This window comes from Anomaloglossus baeobatrachus, chromosome 5 (assembly GCF_048569485.1).
Source record: "Anomaloglossus baeobatrachus isolate aAnoBae1 chromosome 5, aAnoBae1.hap1, whole genome shotgun sequence".
In the NCBI taxonomy this organism is placed as follows: domain Eukaryota; kingdom Metazoa; phylum Chordata; class Amphibia; order Anura; family Aromobatidae; genus Anomaloglossus; species Anomaloglossus baeobatrachus.
Genome location: NC_134357.1, coordinates 543,758,388 through 543,785,832, shown reverse-complemented (window position 1 = coordinate 543,785,832; position 27,445 = coordinate 543,758,388). Strand labels below are relative to the sequence as shown.

Here is a 27,445-nt window from a genome sequence, read left to right as displayed (position 1 = left end):
TAGATAACCAGGACCCCTCGATCCTGGTTATCTGCGAGTCCGCTCATCACTATTTACAACCAAAAATAACTCAGACGGGTACAAACTGTTTTAGTGACAAATTGTACAAAAAAACATATAACAGACTGTTTTCCCTTTTTTCTAAACCTGGGGTGGATATTATGGTAAGGTATGTCTAAGGCCATGTGCACATATTCTGTATTTGGTGAGGTTTTTTACCTCAATATTTATAATCCAAACTCAGCAGTGGGTAAAAAGTGCAGAAGTGGTGCCCGTGTTTTTATTATACTTTTCCTCTAATTGTTCCATTCCTGGTTTTGGCTTTACAAATACTGAGGTAAAAAGTCAACAACTCAACGTGTGCATGTGGCCTTATAGTACGAAAAATATGGTCCATTAGAAGAAAAAATCTATGCAGTTTCTAATATCTTTCATCCAAAAAGCAAAGATCATTTCACATTCATATATACCTATATGGACAAATATTACAACCCTCGCCCTCACTCCCCTAAAAAAAAATAGCCTCTTCCATCTTCTTATGCGGGCTTTACACGGTACGATCTATCGTGCGATTGCACGAGCGATCATACCCGCCCCCGTCGTTTGTGCGTCACGGGCAATTAGTTGCCCGTGGCGCACAAAGTCGTTAAACCGCCGTCACATGTACTTACCTGCTGAGCGACTGGGCGGCGAACATACTCTTCCTGAAGGGGGAGGGACGTTCGGCATCACAGCGACGTCACACAGTGGCCGGCCAATAGAAGCGGAGGGGCGGAGATGAGCGGGACGTAAACATCCCGCCCACCTCCTTCCTTCCGCATAGCCGGCGGGAGCCGCGGGACACAGGTAAGCTGTGTTCATCGTTCCCGGGGTCACACGGAGCGATGAACAACCGGCGCCATTAAAAATAAACAATTTTTTAAAAATAAGCGACGAGTACACGACTCACGATTTGTGAGCGATTCTGCGTCACTGGGAGGTGTCACACGAAACGACGTCGCAAGCAATGCCGGATGTGCGTCACTAAAACCGTAACCCCGACGATAGCTCGTCTCGTGTGACGCCCGCATTACCTTCCAATCTCAGCAATCTGCCATTCATTACAGTCACTTTCAGCACAGAATCTCAATGTCTGAACAATGTCTGTAACTTCTCTATACGACAATAATAAACATGTTTACATTATACAGTAGATGGGACTGTACACAGCTATCAGAAGAGGCAGGAGACAATTATGATGGGTCTAACCCCTTTTGGGAAACTTCTATGTGAGGTTGAGCTTTTGGACTCGAGACTCAGAAATCCAGACTTAACCCCTGCACGACCGCGGGCCGTAAAATTACGTCCTATTTTAACGTGACTTAACGACCAGGGACGTAATTTTACGGCCTAAACTTCATTTGATTGCCGTGGCCATAGCAACGGCTTTCAAATGATGTCCCCTGCTGTTTCTTACAGCAGGGGACCTTTGCTTGACCCCAGGGGGGGCGGCATCGCCACCCCCTATCGACGATCGATGTGATTGGCTGTTCAAATCTGAACCGCCAACCACATCGATCGCACTAATTTCGGCAAAAATAATGCCCGAATTAGTGCGATCCTGTGAGATCCAGCTATGAGATGCCGCAGCTGCTGCAGCATATCATAGGTGGACCTCAAACATGTCGCCCCCAGCCCCTGCAGCACTGATTGGAGCGATCGTGCTATGACGCGCAATCGCTCCAATCAGTGTGCAGTGGGGCGGTCTGATCTGCCGGTGGCCGCCCTCCCCAGGCCTGTGCTGGCCTGTGAGCCCTCCCCCAACATGTCTGCAGCGTGCAGTGGCTGGTACTTGTGGTACCACGCCACCGCTGCTGCTGCCGCCGCCGCCGTAGCTGAGGTCACCGCTGCTGCTGCACGTGAGTACTGTGCTCACTTTGCAGCCAGCCCGTGCGCGCTCCCGTGGTGCCCCTGCGCGCTGCCGTGATAGCCCCTGCCGTGCCCCCCCCCGCGATCTGCTCCCCCCAACCCCCCCCCACCCCACCCCCCCCACCCCCCTTACCCCACCCCCCCACCCCCTTACCCCACCCCCCGACATCCCGATCTGCTCCCCCCGCGATCTGACTGCCTCCCCCATTATCTCTGTTCTGCTTCTGCAGCTCCCTCTCCGGTCTCCCCCTCTGCTCTACCCCCTCCCCCTCTGCTCCCCCCCCCTCTGCTCTCAACCCCCCCTCTGCTCTCACCCCCCCTCTCCCCCTCTGCTCTCCCCCGACGTCCTCTTACCTGTCTTCACCGGCCTGATCACATCTGCGTCCATCGCTGGGTCCTTCCTGGGCATTCTGCTGATCTGCCTGCTGCTCCTGTAAAGCTGTCCATCTCTCTGCCATCTGTTCCTCTGCAGCTCTTCTGGTCAGTGATCCTCCTGCTAGTCCTCTGGGTACTGTGAGTATAACTTTTTTTTTTTTTTCCGTATCCCCTGTCCATTTTTACACCTCATCCGTCCGTGCGTGCGTCCCGCCAAGCGCTGATCAGGGATGCAGATAACGGATCGGCATCCCTGCTCAATTTTTGGCGTGACTTTTTTTTCCGTATCCCCGACGCTTTTTGTATCGCATCCGTCTGTGCGTCCCGCCAAGCGCTGATCAGGGATGCAGATAACGGATCGGCATCCCTGCTCAATTTTTGGCGTGACTTTTTTTTCCGTATCCCGACGCTTTTTGTATCGCATCCGTCCGTGCGTCCCGCCAAGCGCTGATCAGGGATGCACATAACGTATCTGCATCCATGGTCAATTTTTGGCGTGACTTTTTTTTTTACGCATCCCCGACGCTTTTTTTATCGCATCCGACCGTGCGTCCTGCAGCGGCCGATCAGTGCACTACGTCTGTGCGTTTGAAAAGTCAAATGGCGCTCCTTCTCTTCTGAGCCCCGCCATGCGCTCAAACAATTACTTTCCACCACATATGAGGTATCTGCGTACTCAGGAGAAAATGCACAATACATTTTATGGTGCATTTTTTCCTGTTACCCTTGTGAAAAAAAAAGCTACCTAGTTGAAGCAACCGTTTTGTGGTAAAAAAAAAAATTTTTCTTTTCACGGCTCAACGCTATAAACTTCTGTGAAGCCCCCAGGTGTTCAAAGTGCTCACCAAACATCTAGAAAAATTATTTGAGGGCTCTAGTTTCCAAAATGGGGTGACTTGTGGGGGAGCTCCATTGTTTAGGCACCTCAGGGGGTCTTCATACCCCACATGGCGTCTGCTAATGAGTGCAGCTAATTTTGCACTCAAAAATTCAAATGGCGCTCCTTGCCTTCCGAGCACTGCTGTGTGTCCAAAGATTTGATTTCCACCACATATGAGGTATCTGCGTATTCAGGAGAAAATGCACAATACATTTTATGGTGCATTTTTTCCTGTTACCCTTGTGAAAAAAAAGCTACCTAGTTGAAGCAACCGTTTTGTGGTAAAAAAAAAAATTTTTTCTTTTCACGGCTCAACGCTATAAACTTCTGTGAAGCCCCCAGGGGTTCAAAGTGCTCACCAACATCTAGAAAAATTATTTGAGGGCTCTAGTTTCCAAAATGGGGTCACTTGTGGGGAGCTCCATTGGTTAGGCACCTCAGGGGGTCTTCAAACCCGACATGGCGTCCGCTAATGAGTGCAGCTAATTTTGCGTTCAAAAATTCAAATGGCGCTCCTTCCCTTCCGAGCTCTGCCGTGCGCCCAAACAATTGATTTGTACCACATATGGGGTATCAGCGTACTCAGGAGAACATGCACAATAAATTGTATTGTGTACTTTCTCTTTTCTCCCTTGTAAAAATGAAAATTTTATGGCTAAAGTAACATTTTTGTGTTAAAAAGTAAAATTTTCATTTTTTCCTTCCACATTGCTTTGGTTCCTGTGAAGCACCTAAAGGGTTAATAAACTTATTGGATGTGGTTTTGAGCAGTGTGAGGGGTGTAGTTTTTAGAATGGGGTCACTTTTGGGTATTTTCTGTCACCTAGGCCTCTCAAAGTCACCTCAAATGTAATGTGGTCCCTAAAAAAAATTATTTTGTAAATTTTGTTGGAAAAATGAGAATTTGCTGATGACCTTTGACCCCTTCTAACTTCCTAACGGAAAAAAAATTTGTTTCGAAAATTGCGCTGATGTAAAGTAGACAAGTGGGAAATGTTATTTAGTAACTATTTTGTGTGACATATCTCTCAGATTTATGGGCATAAATTTTCAAAGTTTGAAAATTGCGAAATTTTCAAAATTTTCGCCAAATTTCCTAAATTTTCGCAAATAAACGCAAAAAATATCGGCCTAAATTTACCACTGACATGAAGTACAATATGTCACGAAAAAACAATCTCAGAATCGCCAGGATCCGTTGAAGCGTTCCAGAGTTATAACCTGTCAAAGTGACACTGGTCAGAATTGCAAAAAATGGCCCGGTCATTAGGGTGTTTTAGTGGCCGGGGGTGAAGGGGTTAAGGGTATATTCGTGCTTTTCCTTGACATATGGCTCCATCTCCCCAATAGATTTCACTCTTGGAAACTCGTTTATCCCTTAGTACTTTGGATCATGCCCCAATTAGATGGACTTTTGAGTTTGGTCCCCCTGACGTAGAATAACCCCTACTTGGCGATTTAACCCATACGGGTTATCTACCTTTTTGTAAATCTAATAAAATCCCTCAATTATTAGAGGAGTTTTTTTGTTCACAATAATGGTTCCACTTTGACTGTAATTATTTGGGATACTATGAAGGCCTTTTTAAGAGATCTTCTCATTACAGAAGTAAATAAAAAACGCTTCTAAAGCATTTAACCAAACACTTAAATCAAAGGTGCATGGAGCAGAAAGTCAGTATGTGATTGATCCCTCTGATAAGTATCAATCTATTATAAAAGAAGCTGAGTACTAGTACTAGCGGGTAATGAAAATATTTTTCAAACACAAAACTATTTTGAAGAAGGAGAGAAGGCCGAGCATCTTTCGGCCGTTAGATCAAAGACCCAGCAAGACTTGCTTTGTTATTAACAAGATGAAGGGAAAGGACGAGGTGTTAGTGCTGACAACTCCAGATATTTTAGCAGTTTTCCAGGAATCGTTCAAAGCACTGTATCAATCTAAGGTCTCCCCCTCTAAGGAGGATATACGACTTTTTCTGTCTTCAATTCTCTGTTTACAATTTAAAACCAGACTGTAGTAACTCATTAGATGCACCCCTTAGTTTGGGAGAACTTGAACTGGCATTAAGCTCGATGGCCAATAATAAATCTCCAGGGATTGATGGTTTACCTGATGAGGTATTTAAGTAATTTGGCAATATCTTGCTGCCTCATCTTTTAGAGGTATTTAATTCAGCGTTAAAGGAGGGTAGATTGCCACCTTCTATGAATGAAGCCACTATTGTAGTCATTCCTAAACAGAATGAAGATCCTTCTCTTCCAGATTTATATCAGCCAACTTCATTATTAACAGTAGACACTAAGATTTTAGCCAAAGCCCTGGCTAACCGCCTTTCTAGACCCATTACTTTCATTATACATCCAGATAAAACGGGTTTCAGGCTGAATGAATTGAGGAAAATTAATATTAGATTGCTGTACTCAAATATCCAATTGCCTTCAGAGGATAGTGGGTTTTAAGGGGGCTTTACATGCTGCGACATCGCTAGCGATTCCTAGCGATGTTGCGAGCGATAGCACCCTCTCTTGTCGTTCGTGCGATATGTGATGATCGCTGCCCTAGCGAACAGTATCGCTACGGCGGCGCCACACGCACATACCTTTTCAGCGACGTCGCTGTTGCTGCCGAACAATCCCTCCTTCAAGGGGGAGGTGCGTTCAGCGTCACAGCGAAGTCACAGCGGCATCACAAAACAGCCGCCCAATAGAAGAGGAGGGGAGGAGGGGAGCGGCCGGAACATGCCGCCCACCTCCTTCCTTCCTCATTGCCGGTGGACGCAGATAAGGCGATGTTCGTTGTTCCTACGGTGTCACACATAGCGATGTGTCCTGCCGCAGAAACGAGGAACAACCAGCGGCATGCACCACAAACAATATTATGAAAAGGAGCAACGTGTCAACGATCAACGATTTTTGCCGTTTTTGCGATCGTTGAACGTCGCTCCTAGCTGTCACACGCTGCGATATCGCTAACGACGCAGGATGTGCGTCACAAACACCGTGACCCCGACAATATATCGTTAGCAATGTTGCAGCATGTAAAGCATCCTTCAGACGATGGTATCACTTGATGCAGCCAAAGCATTTGATAGTGTACAATGAGAATATTTATGAGCTGTGTCATCAAATATGGGTTTCGGTGAGATATTTGTTTTGTGGATTCAGTTGCTATATTCCTCTCCAAGAGCCAGGGTGAAGGTAAATGGTTTAATGTCAGATCACTTCTCTCTGATCAGCGGAATGAGGCAGGGGGCCCCCTCTCCCCACTCCTATTCTCAAAAACAATTGAGCCTCTTGCCGCGGAATTGAGCATGTCCAAGTAGTGAAAGGTTTTCATTAAGGTTCACAAATGGAAAAAGTTTCTGACTGGCCAAACTCGTTATAAGAGGAAACTTTCATAATAAATCACTTTGAAACCCTTTCGGGTCTTGTAAGTAATTGGGATAAGTCTTCTCTTATGACCCAAGGCTCTAAGCCCTGTAATTATATTAAGCCCTTAGGAATCCACAGTGAAAAAATAACCGACTATGAAACACTAAATATTGCACAAATGCTAATTAGGTTCCAGCAAAAAACAACGCATGGTGTAAATCCCTGTTGTCTGTAATAAAATGGGTCTTATGCCATAAGCATTCTATGTTTTGCTAAATGCCCTAATCTGTCTACCTAGAAATTTTTGCATCCAGGGGTCTAGGAAAATGGTAGCAAAAGCACAATTTTTTTTTTTTTTTTTTTTTTTATACCAACTCCTGGAATTTTTTTTTACCACTTAGATAAAAGTAAAAGTATACGGTACATCTTTGGTATCTACGAACTCGTACTGACCTGGATAATTAGTGCCAGGTCAGTTTTACCATATAGTGAACATGGTAAATTAAAAAAATAAATAAATAAATAGTGGAATTGCAGTTTTCTTTTGCAATTTTTCCCCACTTGGAATTTATTCATGTTTTCCAGTACAATACGGGGCAGAATTAATGGTTATGAAGAAAGGGAGGAAAAAAAAATAAAACGAAAAATGGAAAATTGCCTGGGGGTGAAGGGGTTAAGGAGAGGTGGCAGAAGAATGTTGGTCATATTAATGATGAGATGTGGGAATAGATACTTTACAGAGATATTGTACCATCGGTTAGTGAGTCACAGAGACTGTCATTTATTTCTGGTCCATGGAGTATAATGGACTCCTCTTCTCTTACTTAAAATGGTGGTGAAACCCGATGAGGTGCTGGAAATGCCAGATATGATATATGTAATGTGGAACTGTACTCATCTCCGGAGGTATTGGACTGATGTGATTGTACTCATAAATTCTGTATAGGAATGCCAAATTACTCCGGATCCATTAACTTGTGTTCTTTGTTTTACTTCTGAAATTCAGTATATTATATCAAGCTCGGAAAAATCCTAACCCTCCTGTCACTAGAGAAGTAATTAATAGGTTAAATAATACACACATTTCTGTAAGTATATAGTATCAAAAAAGAAAGACATACCAGGAATGTAAAGTTATTTGGGCATCTTGGTGAGATAGGCTAACTTTTGCACCTGTGACTTTTGCAAAGAGTCTTTTTCGAATATCCTCACACTAAGGTTTAAACTAGATGTCTGGTCCGTGACTCTCTTTCATTTTATCTGTTATGTTGTAAGAGGGACATATTGTAATTGTGACTATTTATATTATTTATTCCATTACACACAGGGCCAGGACAGATATGTTATTACAGGACGGGGACATAATTACATACAGGGCCAGGACGGAGACATTATTACATACAGGGCCAGAGCAGGGACATTATTACAGGACGGAGACATAATTACATACAGGGCCAGGACAGACACGTTATTACAGGACGGGACATTATTACGGTACATACAGGGCCAGAGCAGGGACATTATTACAGGACGGGACATTATTACATACAGGGCCAAGACAGTGATATTATTACATACAAGACCAGGAAAGACACGTTATTACAGGACTGGGACATAATTACATACAGGGCCAGGACGGAAACATTATTACATACAGAGCCAGAGCAGGGACAATATTACAGGACGGAGACATAATTACATACAGGGCCAGGACAGTCACGTTATTACAGGACATAGACATTACTACATACAGTGCCAGGACTGGGACATTATTATAGGGCAGAGACAATATTACATACAGGGCCAGGACAGACACTTTATTACAGGACTGGGACATTATTACACACAGGGACAGGACAGACACATTTTTACAGGATGGGGACATCATTACATACAGGGCCAGTACAGGGACATTATTACAGGACGGAGACATCATTACATACAGGGCCAGGACAGGGACATTATTACAGGAGGGAGACATTATTACATACAGGGCCAGGACAGGGACATTATTACAGGACGAAGACATTATTACATACAGGGCCAGGACAGACACGTTATTACAGGATACGGGTATCATTACATACAGGGCCAGTACAGGGACATTATTACAGGACGGAGACATCATTACATACAGGGCCAGGACAGGGACATTATTACAGGAGGGAGACATTATTACATACAGGGCCAGGACAGGGACATTATTACAGGACGAAGACATTATTACATACAGGGCCAGGACAGACACGTTATTACAGGATACGGGTATCATTACATACAGGGCCAGTACAGGGACATTATTACAGGACGGAGACATCATTACATACAGGGCCAGGACAGGGACATTATTACAGGAGGGAGACATTATTACATACAGGGCCAGGACAGGGACATTATTACAGGACGAAGACATTATTACATACAGGGCCAGGACAGACACGTTATTACAGGATACGGGTATCATTACATACAGCGCCAGGACAGGGACATTATTACATACAGGGCCAGGACAGGGACATTATTACAGGACGAAGACATTATTACATACAGGGCCAGGACAGACACGTTATTACAGGATACGGGTATCATTACATACAGGGCCAGGACAGGGACATTATTACATACAGGGCCAGGACAGGGACATTATTACATACAGGGCCAGGACAGGGACATTATTACATGATGGTGACATTATTACAAACAGGGCCAGAACAGACATGTTATTACAAGACAGAGACATTATTGCCTACGGAGCCCAGTAAGGAGACATTATTACAGGACAGGTATATTGTTACAGATGGGGGACCTTATTACAGGATGGGGTCTATAGATTTGACTATCATACCGGTGGAGCCCCTGGGTCAAATTTTCGACCATATTTATGCACAGTCAGATGGTAAGGGGCGGACAGTACAGCACAGCCAGTATTCAGATTAGTATATATTATACTGTGACTACAGACATCAGATTGTATATAACACTGTGTACATTGGATGTGTTATACTGTGCACAGATATAGAATGATTTGTGCACTGACTGATCCAATATCTGCACCAGGACCTCACATGCTGTAATATCTGGGTCTATATACTTTATACTATATGATGTCTTGGAGCCAAGCTGAGGATCAGACAGTGCAGGATGCTCTGCACTCCTTCCTGCAGTCTCTATATTGTCACTGTGAGTTATTGCTGCAGATATCTTTCACATAGATCTGGTGATGCTGGAGCCGATGACTCCCACTGACAGCCGACGGGATCTGTGCGAAAGTTCACCTGTTGCAATGAATCAGACTGTGCATCATATAGAGCGACTATAGACGGCTGTTGTGAACATACCAGGAGGTTACCATGCCTACCATGTACAGTGTGGGCTTGTCTGCTGTACTTGGCGTGCGGACCGACAGCACTTGGACAAGTTTTTAATCTAAAATGCCAACTCTCGATCAAAATCAAGAGACAGTTGTGCGGCCCAAAACAGCTGCTGGCCCGGGGGGCATCTGCCTCCCAGCCCCCCAGGTCAGCCCGCCCCTGATCATCAGCTACATCAGGAAGTGTAGGGCGTGGGGCAAAGTACAACGGAATGCCTACTGATGGTAATAGGATGGATTGTTAAATTGGCCAAAAAAGTTGTCTGATCATTTATTGTAGGAGGGTGAGGCGCGGGACACCTTTCATACAGTTGAAGTGACCGCGGGTAAGACGGCGGCTGAGTTCCCATAATCTGCGCCAACAAAATCCCCACGCTCAGATTTTATGCAAGGGTACATTTCTTTACTGGTAAACATTTCAATGACACACGCAGCTGGCTTAGCAGCACACATAACCAGGGTTTGCTATCCGGGTCTCTAACTTCGGACACACGGCGCAGAACACAAAAAAACCAGCAATGATAAACAAGAATTCTGTCCCTGACTTGCCCTATAGGTTATATTACCAGTCCAAAACACAAGGAGGGAGGGCTCCCACGTAGCAGGCCTGGACTCCGGGTAAACAGCGGCGACTCCAAGGGAGAGAGATGGGAAGATCTTCAGCCCTCTCAACAGAGGACTAGCTTACAGTCTCTTGGTATGGAGGAAGGAGACGGTCCGGAGGTCCCTTGAGTCCAGTATCACGTCTGCAGCAGTTCTGGCAACCCCTCACACTTCAGTGATGAGGGCAGTCCGAGGCAGATCTGTTCAGGTCCAACTCCAGAAGCTCGGTGACCTTCTTTCCCGCACTTTTTCTGTACAACCACTCCCTGTGGGAGGGGATCAGATTTTACAGCGTTCGCTTCTTGAGCAATTTCAGCACTTGTCCACAAGGTAGAAGCACCATTCTGTGTAATGTCAGTCTCCATGTCCTTTTCAATCACAAACAGTCAGAGCTGCTCGCCTCGTTACGTATCCCCCCACTGAAAGGTTGGCAGTCCCTGTCAACATTCACAGGTTCCAAGGCAGCGAGGACTGAGGCTGTGGCAGGGGGAGGCTCAGAAGTGGACCATACATACTGGTCCCTTTAAGACTGCCCAGGAGGAACCCCGGCAGTGGTGCGGGTATTACGCCGCAGAGGTTGATTTCCCTCTACTCTATCACCGATTACACTCTCTATCTCCGTCAGTTCCCTAGAGGGAGAGCCAGTCTGCGCAGGCAGGTAATCAGTTCCGGAGTCAACAAGGTCACTATGCTGAGTAATGTCAATGGTGTCAGTCATGTCAGCAGTGTCATCCTCACCAGGTACTATGGTCAGGGAGTCAGGCTGGGATCGGCAGGGGCACAACATATTCCGGTGCAAGGTGCGAGAGTTGCCGATATCTTCGCCCCGGACCCTGTACACATGACCATCAGGGTAGGGGCGCTCAACTACCTGATAGACTTCAGTTTCCCACTTAGCTCGGAGTTTTCCTTGAGGCTTCTTAATACGAACCAGGACTAGCTGTCCTACTTCTAAGGGTTCTTCCTGTACGGGGAGCAGGTCAGCATGTCTCTGGCCCCGGATTTGTTGGCCTACCAGTCGGTATACAGTTTCCATCTTCTGACGATGAGTGTGTAGCCAGGATGGATAGGTACCGCCAGTATTTTTTTCAGGACTGGTCAGGTTTAGGTCATGGACCCCTTTTCCTGGGCGGCCAAAGAGAAGGGTGTGTGGGGTAAAGCCCGTCACGGAGTGGACTTGATTGTTGTAGGCCCACACTAGATCCGGGTGGAATTGGGGCCATTGGTCTTTCTTGTCATCGGCTAAGGTGCGGATCAACTGGAGTAGAGTCCGGTTAAAGCGCTCACACGCACCATTCCCCTGTGAGTGGTAAGGGGTGGTTCTGGACTTCTGGATCCCATACATCCGTTGCAGCTCCTCGATAATTTGACCTTCAAAACAAGCCCTCTGATCAGAGTGCAACCTCTCCGGACACCCATAGACCTGGATGAACTGTCGACAGATGTCCCGCGCAGCTGACTCGGCAGTCTGATCTTTGGTAGCAACAGCAACTGCGAATTTTGTGAAATGGTCTACCATAACCAGACAGTATTGGTAGCCACCACTCGCCGTCCCAATCAACAGGTAGTCCACCATGAACAGCTCAAGGGGCCGGGATGTCTCAACTGTTTGGATAGGTGCACGCTGCTCAGCGGACTTGTAAAGCTCACAGGTGCGACAGGCTTGGCAGACATCTTCAACCAGCTTGCGGAGTCCGGGACAGTAGATGGACTGTTGGATCCACCGGAAGGTCTTGTCTATTCCAAAGTGGCCGTTCCTCTTGTGTGCTTCTCCCACCATCTCACGGGCCATTTGAGCCGGCACTACAACCTGTAGGCACTCCTCCAGCATGTGGGATAGGGAGATCCTCCAGTATAGCACTCCTTCTCTCAGAATCAGAATTGGTGCTAAGGGGTAGCGAGATAATTGTCTCCTTTTCAGCCGGTAAGGTGATCCTAGTGTGGCGAGGCACGGTGATAGTGGCTATGGGCCCGAACCACTCTTCGGAATGCTCGGCGGGTGGCCCCGTGTGTGGTAACTTCCTGCCAGTACTTGGGTCCCCGCTTGGTAAACAATACCAGGTCCAGGTCTTTCAGGATGTTCATCCCAATAATCATGGGCGTTTCCAAACCGAAGCCTTCTTTGCCCACGATTATCCCCCTCTTCCCGAGGTCCTGTCCACACATTTCGGTGTTCATCCAAGCTACTCTAGTTACTGGAATGGGTAGATTATTGGCCACTTTGATCTTGATGACGGTATTCGGGTCATAGGCAGCCCGTGGTTGTAGATATTTCTCGTAAAACTGCTCTGAGATGGTGGACACCTGGGATCCAGTATCCATTAGTCCTTGCACGGCAACTTCCTCTAGCATTACTTTCAGTGTAGGGCTGTTTGATGCAAGCTTGCTCCTTTGTTGGCTCCTTTTTTCTTTGGCCTTCCCGGTCGAGTGAGCCTCCTCAGCCGGGGTGTCTAGTTTAAAGGTGGCTGCTGTTGAGAGGCACGGCTTGGCGGTTCTAGTGAATAGGCCTGGGGCTCCACCCGCTGTTTCGAGTGAAGTCCGCTTGCTGGGGTGTTTGAGAGTCCATTCGATGGAACGGCTGCGGATCGGGTTGGAAGGAGTTCTGGGGGCAACGGTTTGCTCTGTGACGGGGATCACCACATGTCCAGCACTTTCCCATAGGCCGGCTAGGTTGCCGTCTCACTTGCCCATCTGCCTGTTGGTCTAGTGTAAGCTGCAGCACATGCTTCTGTAAGTCTGCCACCATCTGCTTCAGTTCCTCCGTGTCGCTGTTCGGAGTATTTGTACTGTACATGGATCTTCAAGTAGCGCTATAAGTGTCTGTTCCCATAACAGGTCCCCTAGAACGTTCTATGGCTTCTTGTTTAACCTCAGCAAACGTAAGGGCTGGATTCATCCGGAGTAAGTCCTGCAATGAGCGGTTGAGATACGGATCTCTCAGTCCTATTACAAATGGGTCCCTCAGCAGCAGGTCGCGGGAGAATGTACCAGCTAGATTTTCTCCAGTTTTGCAGGCTTGTTCCAGCAGTACTTGGATGGCGTTCGCATATCGGGGAATGTCCTCCCACTCGAGCTGTGTACGCTGGAAGAACATGTAGCGCAGTGTTCCCAGGTATCTGGTCGGCCCATAGGTGTTCTCTAGCACCCGTATCAAGTCATCTAATGTACGCTGGCCCCTAACCGTTTCCAGTCTGACTGTCGTCCATGCCTCCCCCTCTAACGTCAGCATAGCCATTTCCGCTAAGGTCTTAGGGTCAGCATTATACATTTCCCCCACTATCCTAAGTTATTCCGCCCATTCAGGTACAGGGCAATTCCGTCCATTAAACTTCCTCACTTGATTTACAATAGACGCCGGAGGAGCTGTCTGATTATAAGCTACCACCGGGAGGGGATTTTGCTGGTCACAGATCCTGCCGACTACGCCAGATGAAGTGACCGTGGGTAAGACCGCGGCTGAGTTCCCATAATCTGCGCCAACAAAATCCCCACGCTCAGATTTTATGCAAGGGTATATTTCTTTACTGGTAAACATCTCAATGATACACGCAGCTGGCTTAGCAGCACACATAACCAGGGTTTGCTATCCGGGTCTCTAACTTTGGACACACGGCGCAGAACAGAAAAAAAACAGCAATGATAAACAAGAATTCTGTCCCTGACTTGCCCTATAGGTTATATTACCAGTCTACAAAAAAAAGGAGGGAGGGCTCCCACGTAGCAGGCCTGGACTCCGGGTAAACAGCGGCGACTCCAAGGGAGAGAGATGGGAAGATCTTCAGCCCTCTCAACAGAGGACTAGCTTACAGTCTCTTAGTATGGAGGAAGGACACGGTCCGGAGGTCCCTTGAGTCCAGTATCACGTCTGCAGCAGTTCTGGCAACCCCTCACACTTCAGCGATGAGGGCAGTCCGAGGCAGATCTGTTCAGGTCCAACTCCAGAAGCTCGGTGACCTTCTTTCCTGCACTTTTTCTGTACAACCACTCCCTGTGGGAGGGGATCAGATTTTACAGCTTCTCGAGCAATTTCAGCACTTGTCCACAAGGTGGCAGCACCATCCTGTGTAATGTCAGTCTCCATGTCCTTTTCAATCACAAAACAGTCAGAGCTGCTCGCCTCCTTACACAGTTGTTCTGAAACGTTTACATACTCCGGCACTTTTTTTTCTTTCTTGGTCTTTTTTCAGAGAATATGAATGATAATACAAAATCTTTTTTTCAGCTCATGGTTAGTGGTTGGGTTAAGCCATTTATTGTCAAATAACTTTTTTCTCTTTTTAAATCATAATGACAACCAAAAACATCCAAATGACCCTGATCAAAAGTTCACATACCCCAGTTCTTAATACCGTGTATTGCCCCCTCTAACATCAATATCAGCTTGAAGTCTTTTGTGGATGAGGTTCTTTATTTTCTCAGATGGTAAAGCTGCACATTCTTCTTGGCAAAAAGCCTCCAGTTTCTGTAAATTCCTGGAGTTTCGTGCATGAAATGTGCGCTTGAGTTCTCTCCAGAGTGGCTCCATGATATTGAGGTCAGGAGACTTTGATGGCCACACCAGAACCTTCATTTTGTTTTGCTGTAGCCAATGAACTTGGCCTTGTCTTTTGGATCGTTGTTATGTTGAAATGTCCAAGTATGTCCCATGTGCAGCTTCCGGGCTGATGAGTGCAAATTTGCATCTAGTATTTGCTGATAATGTGCTGCATTCATCTTTCCTTCAACTTTGAACAAGTTTCCTGTGCCTTTGTAGCTCACACATCCCCACATCATCAGCGTTCCACCTCCATGCTTTACAGTAGGAATGGTGTTCCTTTCATCATAGGCCTTCTTGACACCTCTCCAAATGTAATGTTTCTGCTTGTGGCCAAAACAATCGATTTTGGTCTCATCACTCCAAACTACCTTATTCCAGAAGTTTGGAGACTTGTCTCTGTGCTGTTTCGCATATTGTAGGCGAGATACTTTGTGGCATTTGTGCAGTAATGGCTTTCTTCTGGCGACTCGAGCATGCAACCCATTTGTCTTCAAGTGCCTCCTTATTGTGAATCTTCAAACAGCCACACCGCTAGTGTGCAGTGAGTTCTGTATTTCAGCTGATGTTATTTGTGGGTTTTTCTTTGCACCCAGTACAATTTTCCTGGCAGTTGTGGCCGAAATTTTTGTTGGTCTACCTGATTGAGGTTTGGTTTTTACAGAGCCCCTGATTTTCCATTTGTTAGGGGTACTTCACACATAGCGAGATCGCTAATGAGATCGCTGCTGAGTCATGTTTTTTGTGACGCAGCAGTGACCTCATTAGCGATCTCGCTGTGTGTGACACTGAGCAGCGATCTGGCCCCTGCTGTGAGATCGCTGCTCGTTACACAGAGCCCTGGTTCGTTTTTTTATTGTTGCTCTCCCGCTGATAAGCACACATCGCTGTGTGTGACAGCGAGAGAGCAACAATCCTGAATGTGCAGGGAGCAGGAGCCGGCGTCTGACAGCCTGCGGTAAGCTGTAACCAAGGTAAACATCGGGTAACCAAGGTGGTTACCCGATATTTACTTTCGTTACCAGCCTCCGCAGCTCTCACGCTGCCAGTGCCAGCTCCTGCTCTCTGCACACGCTAAGTTAAGCGGTGTGAGCTGGTAACTAAGGTAAACATCGGGTAACCATACCCGATGTTTACCTTAGTTACCAGTGTCCGCAGCTTCCAGACGCCGGCTGCGTGCAAGCGCAGCGTCGCTTGCACGTCGCTGCTGGCTGGTCACTGGTGAGATCTGCCTGTTTGACAGCTCACCAGCGACCATGTAGCGATGCAGCAGCGATCCTGACCAGGTCAGATCGCTGGTCGGATCGCTGCTGCATCGCTAAAGTGTGAAGGTACCCTTAGTGTCAACTTCTGTGCATGTTATCAGGCCAAAATCACCAGGGTATGTGAATTTTTGATCAGGGTCATTTGGATGTTTTTGGTTGTCATTATGATTTAAAAAGAGGAAATATAGTAGTTTGACAATAAATGGCTTCATCCAACCACTAACCATGAGGGGAAAAAAGATTTTGTGTTATCATTTATATTCTCTGAAAAAAGGCCAAGAAAGCAAAAAATCTACTGGGGTATGTAAACTTTTGAGCACAACTGTAGTTAAAGCACAAAAGCGCTATTCTTCTTTCGGACAAACTTCTCAATTTTTTTCACCACTTAGGTAAAAGTAAATGTATACACGTTTGTTATTTACGAACTAGTACCGACGTGAGGCATCAAACTGATACATCAGTTTTAGCATATAGTGAATACGGGGAAGAAAAAATAAAAAAATATTTATATACTGACAGAAACTAAAAAAGTTATGAAGAACAGGAGGAGAAAACGAAAAATTGCTCTGAGGTGAAGGGGTTAAACAATAATCCCACAAGAAGCCATTATCATTTTTAGAATGTGAAAACTGATTTACTGGAAAATGATATTGTGTTGAACATCAAAAATAACTGTGATAGGGCAGTAGGGCAGCTACAGTGTGGGCAGATGGGCAGTCGCTCTGGACTCCCAATCACAGGGGCCACCCAGAGCTACGGCCACTGTTGACTTCTGTTTTTGTTCCCATTTCTTATAAGCTAAACTCAAAGGTCTTTTCTTTGAAATTTTATGCACAAGTTTGTCTAAGGCCTCTTTCACACGTCCGTTTAAAACACACACGTGTTTCATGGTCCGTGGTGAAGGTGCGTATATGTGTGTGTTTCGCCCCTGCAACGGTCGAACCGCTCGGATCCGGGGGTTGCTGTGGCTCACGGCCACTTCAAATGCAAAGGGGGTATTTACAGGGGATAAGAGTTTGTGATGCCATCCGTGGTTCGCGCTAAGGGGAGTACCGCCGCTGCCGATGGGAGTACCCGGGGGGAGATAGAGTGGGGCAGCCAGATGATGTTCCCTCCACGGGTAGGGGAGGCCCCGGGACTCTGGATTTTGGAGGTGTAGGGGAGCGTGGTGCAGATGGAAGCAGGGGAGGACAGCATACTCATTCAGGCAGTGTTGGTAGTGATGCGACCACAAAGCAGACTCTGACACAGAACTAAACCAAGTCTCTGGGTGTCGCTGCCACTTCAGGAGAGCTAATAGTCTGTACCTTGCCTCCATGCACTGTATTTTAGATGTTCTGAGTGACCCCTCTGCTTGAAGCTGTCGGGGTCCCGCTACCCACTGTTAAGTAGGGGAGCTGTGCTCTCCATGGCTGACACTGGGGATTTCAGTGGGCCGCATAAGCTGAAAAGCCCTATCCCCTTCTTTCTGTTGATGCCTTTGATCTCTGAGCTCTTGGGGAAAGTTCATAAAGAGACTATCCTCTGCAGGTTAATTATCAGGTTATGTTAAGCTAGTCTCTGATGTAGGGTCCAGTACCCCGCTGTGCTCGGTACTGGTTCAGTTACTAGGTTCCCCAAAACTAAGCCTGGCACCTTTCTCCAATAACCAGCGACAGGGTCTCCGACTCCTTTGGTCCCAGACCACCGTCCGCGACCTAGCCAAAAGTCCCCAGGGAGCTCCAACTCCCAGCTCCTCACTCTTTGGGAGCTACTACTCAACTCACTCACTTCCTGTCACTAACGTCCTCCCTCCCACCAGTCTGCCTGACCCCTGGGTGAGTGGCCCTGTTCCAGCTAGACCACCCACTGGTGTGCCTGACAAGGTGTGGTGCTGGGTGGGACTAGGATTTGAATGCTGATGGAGCAATACCAAAGGTTAAGATCCCAGATCCATGGTGGGTTGAGTCCTGCACCAGAAGAGAAAGAAGTGCAGTACCCTGTGACACCCTGACTAGTTCAGGGGCGTCACATGTGCTGTCCTTGTGCTATCTGTGTGACATCCGAATAGCACATGCACAGCATCAGCTTGTAAACTTACCTGTCCCCGACGCTGGTGTTACTTCCGGGTCCACGGTGAGTGCAGTGGAAATGCAATGAGCATAGTGAGTGGACCCGGACATAACAGCAGAGACAGCAGCGCCGGAGACAGGTAACTATAAAAATTATTTATTTTTATGTGACACGTGTTTTCTCCGGTATGTGTCACACTGATGTCACATAGATCACATCAGTGTATGGCCCATGTGACATCTGTGCTGCTGGAGAAAAATAGTCTTCCTCAAAAATGATTTTAATGGGTCTACATGTGTCCATATCTCCAGTATGTGTGAAAATGGACTTCATATGTACCAGAGACACGGATGTGTGAAGGAGGCCCAATTCTATGTTAGTGAGCTCTTCTCCTTTGCCAAGATAATTCTACTCTCGGGTGTGGCATATCCAGATGCCGATTACACAGCATGATTATTGCACAGGTGTGCCTTAGGCTGGTCAAAATAAAAAGGCACTCTAAAATGTGCAGTTTTATCACACAGCAAAATGCTAGAGATGTCACAAGTATTGAGGCAAATGTGCAATTGGCACTGGAGGACTATTCAGCCGAGCTGTTACCCATGAACTGAACGTTCATTTCTCTGCCTTAAGCCGTCTCCAAAGGCGTTTCAGAGAATTGGGCAGTACATCCAACCCGCCCTCACAACTTGAGACCACATGTAATTGCACCAGTCCAGGACCTCCACAGCCGGGAGATTCAACTCTAAGATCGTCTGAAACCGGCCACTCGGTAGCTGCTGCAACAATCGGTGCAGATCCAAAGAATTTCTACACAAGCTGTGAGAAACCCTCTCGGGGAAGTTTATCTGCTGCTCATCGTCCTCATCGGGGTCTCCACAAGACTGCAGTTCATCAGCGTAATATTCAGTGGTGTCTGGCACATTGAGATTTTCACTAAACAGGGCAGATATCAGACTGGCAAATAGTGGTCATACAGAAACTGACTGGTTTTCTGACCCCGTGGATGCTTTCAATTCTGTATAACTGCACATTTTAGAGTGGCCTTTTATTGTGGCCAGCCTAAAGCAGGCTTTACACGCTGCGACATCGCTAGCATCGGCTAGCGATGTCTAGCGCAATAGCACCTGCCCCCGTCGTGTGTGCGATATCTGGTGAACGCTACGGCAGCTTCACACGCACATACCTGGTCGGCAACGTCGCTGTGACTGCCGAACAATCCCTCCCTCAAGGGGGAGGGACGTTCGGTGTCATCGCGACGTCACTAAACGGCCGGACAATAGAAGCGGAGGGGCGGAGATGAGCGGGACGTAACATCCCGCCCACCTCCTTCCTTCCGCATTGCCGGTGGACGCAGGTAAGGAGATGTTTTTCGTTCCTGCGGTTTCACACATAGCGATGTGTGGTGCTGCAGGAACGACAAACAACATCATACCGGCAGCAGCAACGATATTATGGAAAGGAGCGACGTGTCACCGATCAACGATTTTTGACGTTTTTGCGATTGGTGATAGTCGCTCCTAGGGTTTACATGCTGCAATGTCGGTAACGGCGCCGGATGTGCGTCACTAATGACGTGACCCCCAACGATATATCGTTACCGATGTCGCAACGTGTATAGCCCGCTTAAGGCACACCTGTGCAATAATCATGTTGGCTAATCAGCATCTTGATATGCCACACCTCTGAGGTCGATGGATTATCTCTGCAAAGGAAAAGAGCTTACTAACCCCGGTTTCACACATCCGGCTTTTCGCCGGTTTGGCGGATGCGGCAAACTCCCGTACAGTGTATGCAGTACAATGACAGCGCTGTAACTTTCGGATCACATGCTCCGGTCACATGGCAGCATGTGATCGGCGCTTGTCACGCTGCCACTGTACTGTATACACTGTATTGGCGTGCGCCAAACCAGCGAAAAGCCGGATGTGTGAAACCAGAGTAACACAGACTTAGGCCTCTGCCACACTCACGTGAAAATCACGCACGTGCCGAGAGACACGTATTTCCCCTGCGTGTTGTGTGTAGGTAAGTACGTGTCTCTGGTACGTGCGTGACACGTGTGTTCTACGTGTGCTATCCGCGATAGCACACGTAGAACCGGTAATTTAAATACTCACGTGGTCCTTCCTGCTGTCCGCGCTGCTGTCCGTGGTGCTGATCCTCGGTCTCCAGCCCTCCCGTCTCCCCGCTGCTGCCAGGCAGTGAAGTGAATATTCAATGAGAATAATGAGCGGCGGTCGGCAGCAAGAGGCAGCAGCGGCAGAGACAGGAGGGCAGGAGAAGGTGAGTAAATGTTTTGAGGTTTTTTTTCACTGACACGTGTGTTTTCTCCGGCGCGTGTCACACGGGACCGCATCCACACTACACTCGTGTGGTGCGGGCCGTGTGACACCCGTGCTGCCGGAGAAAACACTAACATGTCAGCGTTAAGAAAAACACACACACGTACAAACGCACACAGACACACGTTCCGTGCGGTTTTACGCGGGTGTGCCTGCTACAATAGGATAGCATTGCTTAACCTGTCTCCGTGCCGCCGGTACGTGCAAAAAATGACAAACACGTACCGGCGGCACGGATGTGTGTCGCAGGCCTTAGACAAATTTGTGCACAATATTTAAGAGAGAAAGGCCTTCTGTGTAGTTTAGATTAGACCATATTCCTGTGGGTGAACGGCCAGGCTGAGTCACAATCCAAAATCCACCGAGAATCTATGACAAGATGTGAAAATTGCTGATTACAGACGTCTTCATCCGATCTCACCGAGAGAGAGCGAGTGTGCAAAGAAGAAAGGGCAAATATGTCACCTCCAGATGTGCGAAGCTGGAGAGACCCCAAAAGCCTAGCACCAGTAATTGCAGTGACCGGTGTCCTACAAAGTATTGACTCAAGGGCTGAATACTAATGCAGGGCACAGGTTTCACATGTATATTATCTGAACAATTAGAAAACCCGGAATCATTTCCTTTACACGTCACAGATACTTGTACTTTGTGTGGGTCTCATATAAAATCCCAATAACATCCATTTAGGTTTATGGGAGGAACGAGAAAAATGTGGAAAAGTTTACAGGATAAAAATACTATTTCAAGGCAAGGTACACACACGGCTCCGCTCCGTACACCTCGCACACACGCGGCTCTGCTCCGTACACCTCGTACACACGCGGCTCTGCTCCGTACACCTCGTACACACACGGCTCCGCTCCGTACACCTCGTACACACACGGCTCCGCTCCGTACACCTCGTACACACACGGCTCCGCTCCGTACACCTCGTACACACACGGCTCCGCTCCGTACACCTCGTACACACACGGCTCCGCTCCGTACACCTCGTACACACACGGCTCCGCTCCGTACACCTCGTACACACACGGCTCCGCTCCGCACACCTCGTACACACACTGCTCCGCACACCTCGTACACACACGGCTCCGCTCCGTACACCTCGTACACACACGGCTCCGCTCCGTACACCTCGTACACACACGGCTCCGCTCCGTACACCTCGTACACACGGCTCCGCTCCGTACACCTCGTACACACGGCTCCGCTCCGTACACCTCGTACACACACGGCTCCGCTCCGTACACCTCGTACACACACGGCTCCGCTCCGTACACCTCGTACACACGGCTCCGCTCCGTACACCTCGTACACACACGGCTCTGCTCCGTACACCTCGTACACACACGGCTCCGCTCCGTACACCTCGTACACACACGGCTCCGCTCCTTACACCTCGTACACACACCTTGTACACACACGGCTCCGCTCTCCACACCTCGTACACACGGCTCCGCTCCGTACACCTCGTACACACACGGCTCTGCTCCGTACACCTCGTACACACACGGCTCTGCTACATCCACACTGTAAACCCCTCCTGACCCCACACATAACCTTCCCCTCATCCAGCACCATGACACCCAGCACAGCAGAGTCCTGCATAATTACACTGAGGAGCTGATCATGTGACCCCTGACTCCTCCCCTCCATGTGACATCATCACAGGTCCTGGAAGCACAGAGCAGCCATATATCTAGTGTGGGTTGAGCCTAGAATTTACAGGCTGTAGTCATGCCCAGGAAGGAGCCTGTATTACATTCTAGCTACTTCAGTAGTGAAGCAGCTAGAATGTACAGGCTGCAGTCATGATCTGGAAGGAGCCTGTACATTCTAGCTGACTCACTACTGAAGAAGCTAGAATGTACAGACTCCTTCCTGGGCCTGACTGCAGCCTGTACATTCTAGCTGTTTCACTACTGAAGACGCTAGAATGTACAGGCTCCTTCCAGGTATATATTACTGAGGATTTCAGATATACAGGCTCCTTCCCTGACCTTACTGCAGCCCGTACATTGTAATACACTCTTTACTGAAAAAACTAAAGTGTACAGGCTCCTTCCAGGTGTATATTATTATTATTTATTATTATAGCACCATTTATTCCATGGCCATTTACACGTGGAAAGGGTATACATAAAAACAAGCACAATAATCATGAACATTACAAGACACAGACTGGTACAGGAGGAGAGAGGACCCTGCCTGCGAGGGTTCACGGTCTAATTACTGAGGATTTCAGATATATGGGCTCCTTCCAGGGCCTGACTGCAGCCCGTACATTCTAGCTGTTTCACTACTGAAGAAGCTAGAATGTACGGACTCCTTCCTGGGCCTGACTGCAGCCCGTACATTCTAGCTGACTCACTACTGAAGACGCTAGAATGTACGGACTCCTTCCTGGGCCTGACTGCAGCCCGTACATTCTAGCTGACTCACTACTGAAGAAGCTAGAATGTACGGACTCCTTCCTGGGCCTGACTGCAGCCCGTACATTCTAGCTGACTCACTACTGAAGAAGCTAGAATGTACGGACTCCTTCCTGGGCCTGACTGCAGCCCGTACATTCTAGCTGACTCACTACTGAAGACGCTAGAATGTACGGACTCCTTCCTGGGCCTGACTGCAGCCTGTACATTCTAGCTGTTTCACTACTGAAGAAGCTAGAATGTACGGACTCCTTCCTGGGCCTGACTGCAGCCCGTACATTCTAGCTGACTCACTACTGAAGACGCTAGAATGTACGGACTCCTTCCTGGGCCTGACTGCAGCCCGTACATTCTAGCTGACTCACTACTGAAGAAGCTAGAATGTACGGACTCCTTCCTGGGCCTGACTGCAGCCCGTACATTCTAGCTGACTCACTACTGAAGAAGCTAGAATGTACGGACTCCTTCCTGGGCCTGACTGCAGCCCGTACATTCTAGCTGACTCACTACTGAAGACGCTAGAATGTACGGACTCCTTCCTGGGCCTGACTGCAGCCTGTACATTCTAGCTGTTTCACTACTGAAGAAGCTAGAATGTACGGACTCCTTCCTGGGCCTGAATGCAGCCCGTACATTCTAGCTGACTCACTACTGAAGACGCTAGAATGTACGGACTCCTTCCTGGGCCTGACTGCAGCCCGTACATTCTAGCTGACTCACTACTGAAGAAGCTAGAATGTACGGACTCCTTCCTGGGCCTGACTGCAGCCCGTACATTCTAGCTGACTCACTACTGAAGAAGCTAGAATGTACGGACTCCTTCCTGGGCCTGACTGCAGCCCGTACATTCTAGCTGACTCACTACTGAAGACGCTAGAATGTACGGACTCCTTCCTGGGCCTGACTGCAGCCCGTACATTCTAGCTGACACACTACTGAAGACGCTAGAATGTACAGGCTCCTTCCAGGTGTATATTACTGAGGATTTCAGATATACAGGCTCCTTCCCTGACCTTACTGCAGTCCGTACATTGCAATACACTCTTTACTGAAGAAACTAGAATGTACAGGCTCCTTCCAGGTGTATATTATTATTATTTATTATTATAGCACCATTTATTCCATGGCCATTTACATGTGGAAAGAGTATACATAAAAACAAGCACAATAATCATGAACATTACAAGACACAGACTGGTACAGGAGGAGAGAGCACCCTGCCTGCGAGGGTTCACAGTCTAATTACTGAGAATTTCAGATATATGGGCTCCTTCCAGGTCCTGACTGCAGCCCGTACATTCTAGCTGACTCACTACTGAAGAAGCTAGAATGTACGGACTCCTTCCTGGGCCTGACTGCAGCCTGTACATTCTAGCTGTTTCACTACTGAAGACGCTAAAATGTACAGGCTCCTTCCAGGTGTATATTACTGAGGATTTCAGATATATGGGCTCCTTCCAGGTCCTGACTGCAGCCCGTACATTCTAGCTGACTCACTACTGAAGACGCTAGAATGTACGGACTCCTTCCTGGGCCTGACTGCAGCCTGTACATTCTAGCTGTTTCACTACTGAAGAAGCTAGAATGTACGGACTCCTTCCTGGGCCTGACTGCAGCCCGTACATTCTAGCTGACTCACTACTGAAGACGCTAGAATGTACGGACTCCTTCTTGGGCCTGACTGCAGCCCGTACATTCTAGCTGACTCACTACTGAAGACGCTAGAATGTACAGGCTCCTTCCAGGTGTATATTACTGAGGATTTCAGATATATGGGCTCCTTCCAGGTCCTGACTGCAGCCCGTACATTCTAGCTGACTCCCTACTGAAGACGCTAGAATGTACAGGCTCCTTCCAGGTGTATATTACTGAGGATTCCAGATATGCAGGCTCCTTCCCTGACCTTACTGCAGCCCGTACATTGCAATACACTCTTTACTGAAGAAACTAGAATGTACAGGCTCCTTCCAGGTGTATATTATTATTATTTATTATTATAGCACCATTTATTCCATGGCCACTTACATGTGGAAAGAGTATACATAAAAACAAGCACAATAATCATGAACAGTACCAGACACAGACAGGTGCAGGAGGAGAGAGGACCCTGCCTGCGAAGGCTCACAGTCTAATTACTGAGGATTTCAGATATACGGGCTCCTTCCAGGTCCTGACTGCAGCCTGTACATTCTAGCTGCCTCACTACTGAAGAAGCTAGAATGTACGGACTCCTTCCTGGGCCTGACTGCAGCCTGTACATTCTAGCTGTTTCACTACTGAAGACGCTACAATGTACAGGCTCCTTCCAGGTGTATATTACTGAGGATTTCAGATATACAGGTGTGTCGCCCTGGGCAAGCCAGGGGTCACAGGTCACAACACCACCACACCCCACACTCCAGGTAGGCACATCACAGCTAAACTACAAATCCTTGTTGCCTTCCTCCAGAGGCTGATGATTCACACCAGGGGGTGGGCCAGGCGGTTGGCTCCGCCCACCAAGGAGATCACAGCTCTGGAGGCAGGAAGTACCAGGCAGTCCAGTGAGGGACATGAACGAGGGAACAGGAGATTAGCCCAGGCAGGGCAAGAGTGAAGTCAGCTCAGGGACGAGCTTGAGTAAACAGCAAGTGAAAGTGAGGAAAGTAGAAAAGTGGAAAAGGAGGAAAGCAAGTGAGGTGACAAGAAGGAAGGAAAGCCTGAAGGGTCCAGCTTTGTGTAGGGCCAGAACAGCAAGGTCAGCGACGGCGGTGACTGTCTGGAGGGGGACCGTTTGGAAGTTCCTGGAAGGACCCCGTTGGCTGTGTGCCCGGTGGTCTGGAGCAGTGTTCCGAAGGACAGTCAGCACCAGGGCAGGGGCCTCTCGGACCCCGGCAAGGCTAGGAGTCGCCAAATTTGCCGAATCCGTCAGTGAAGGGGACGTAGATCCCCCAGCAACCAAGTCCCGATTGAAGGCAACAGCTCAACCTGAAGCAGAGAGACACCGCCACCGCCAAGGCACCAGTTTCTCAGGGCCAGCGCCTGCGGGCAAAGTGTAGAGCTCCTCCGGCCCAGATTGTAGTCGGGGAGCGGGTAACCGGAGGGAATCCACCGCTACCACAAGTCAACCATAGGTGCAAGGAAGAGGGACATCACCGTCAACTACCGGGAGTGCAGGTGCAGCCGTCTGTGGGACCGTCCTACCAGCCGTTTGGTTTACCATACAAACTGTGTCCGTGTCTCAGGCTGAGTGAGTACCACAGTGCCGCAAGGCACAGCGCTGCCCCCGCGTCCCTGCGCCCACCAGGCCCCGCACCTCACCACCCATCACCGGGCCCCGGGATCACCAACCCCTACCCACGGAGGGGCAACACAACACCTGGCTGCTCCCCATCACCATCCCCGGGATCCCCATCCAGAGCAGCGGAGGTGCAATCACCACAACCGTGGGTGGCGTCACGAACTATAACAATCCCCACACCCAACCACAAATCCCCTTTCACTCACGGGCGAGGAGTGTCGCTCGAGAAACCCTGGGATCCGGCCCACAGCTCGAGCCACCACTGAGCAGCTGCCGGACCCGAGCAGAAGGGGTGAGCGCGGTGTGCCGACACCCTCCTCCCCGCCCGCGACACAGGCTCCTTCCCTGACCTTACTGCAGCCCGTACATTGCAATACACTCTTTACTGAAAAAACTAAAGTGTACAGGCTCCTTCCAGGTGTATATTATTATTATTTATTATTATAGCACCATTTATTCCATGGCGATTTACATGTGAAAGGGGTATACATAAAAACCAAGTACAATAATCATGAACAGTACCAGACACAGACAGGTACAGGAGGAGAGAGGACCCTGCCTGCGAAGGCTCACAGTCTAATTACTGAGGATTTCAGATATACGGGCTCCTTCCAGGTCCTGACTGCAGCCTGTACATTCTAGCTGCCTCACTACTGAAGAAGCTAGAATGTACGGACTCCTTCCTGGGCCTGACTGCAGCCTGTACATTCTAGCTGTTTCACTACTGAAGACGCTAAAATGTACAGGCTCCTTCCAGGTGTATATTACTGAGGATTTCAGATATATGGGCTCCTTCCAGGTTCTGACTGCAGCCCGTACATTCTAGCTGACTCACTACTGAAGACGCTAGAATGTACGGACTCCTTCCTGGGCCTGACTGCAGCCTGTACATTCTAGCTGTTTCACTACTGAAGACGCTAGAATGTACAGGCTCCTTCCAGGTGTATATTACTGAGGATTTCAGATATACAGGCTCCTTCCCTGACCTTACTGCAGCCCGTACATTGCAATACACTCTTTACT

General features: G+C 48.3%; 1 pseudogene; it reads left to right on the top strand.

Annotated features, from left to right (window-relative positions):
• Positions 1-27,445, top strand: part of LOC142312946 (uncharacterized) — a 198,170-nt pseudogene that overhangs the window by 55,796 nt on the left and 114,929 nt on the right.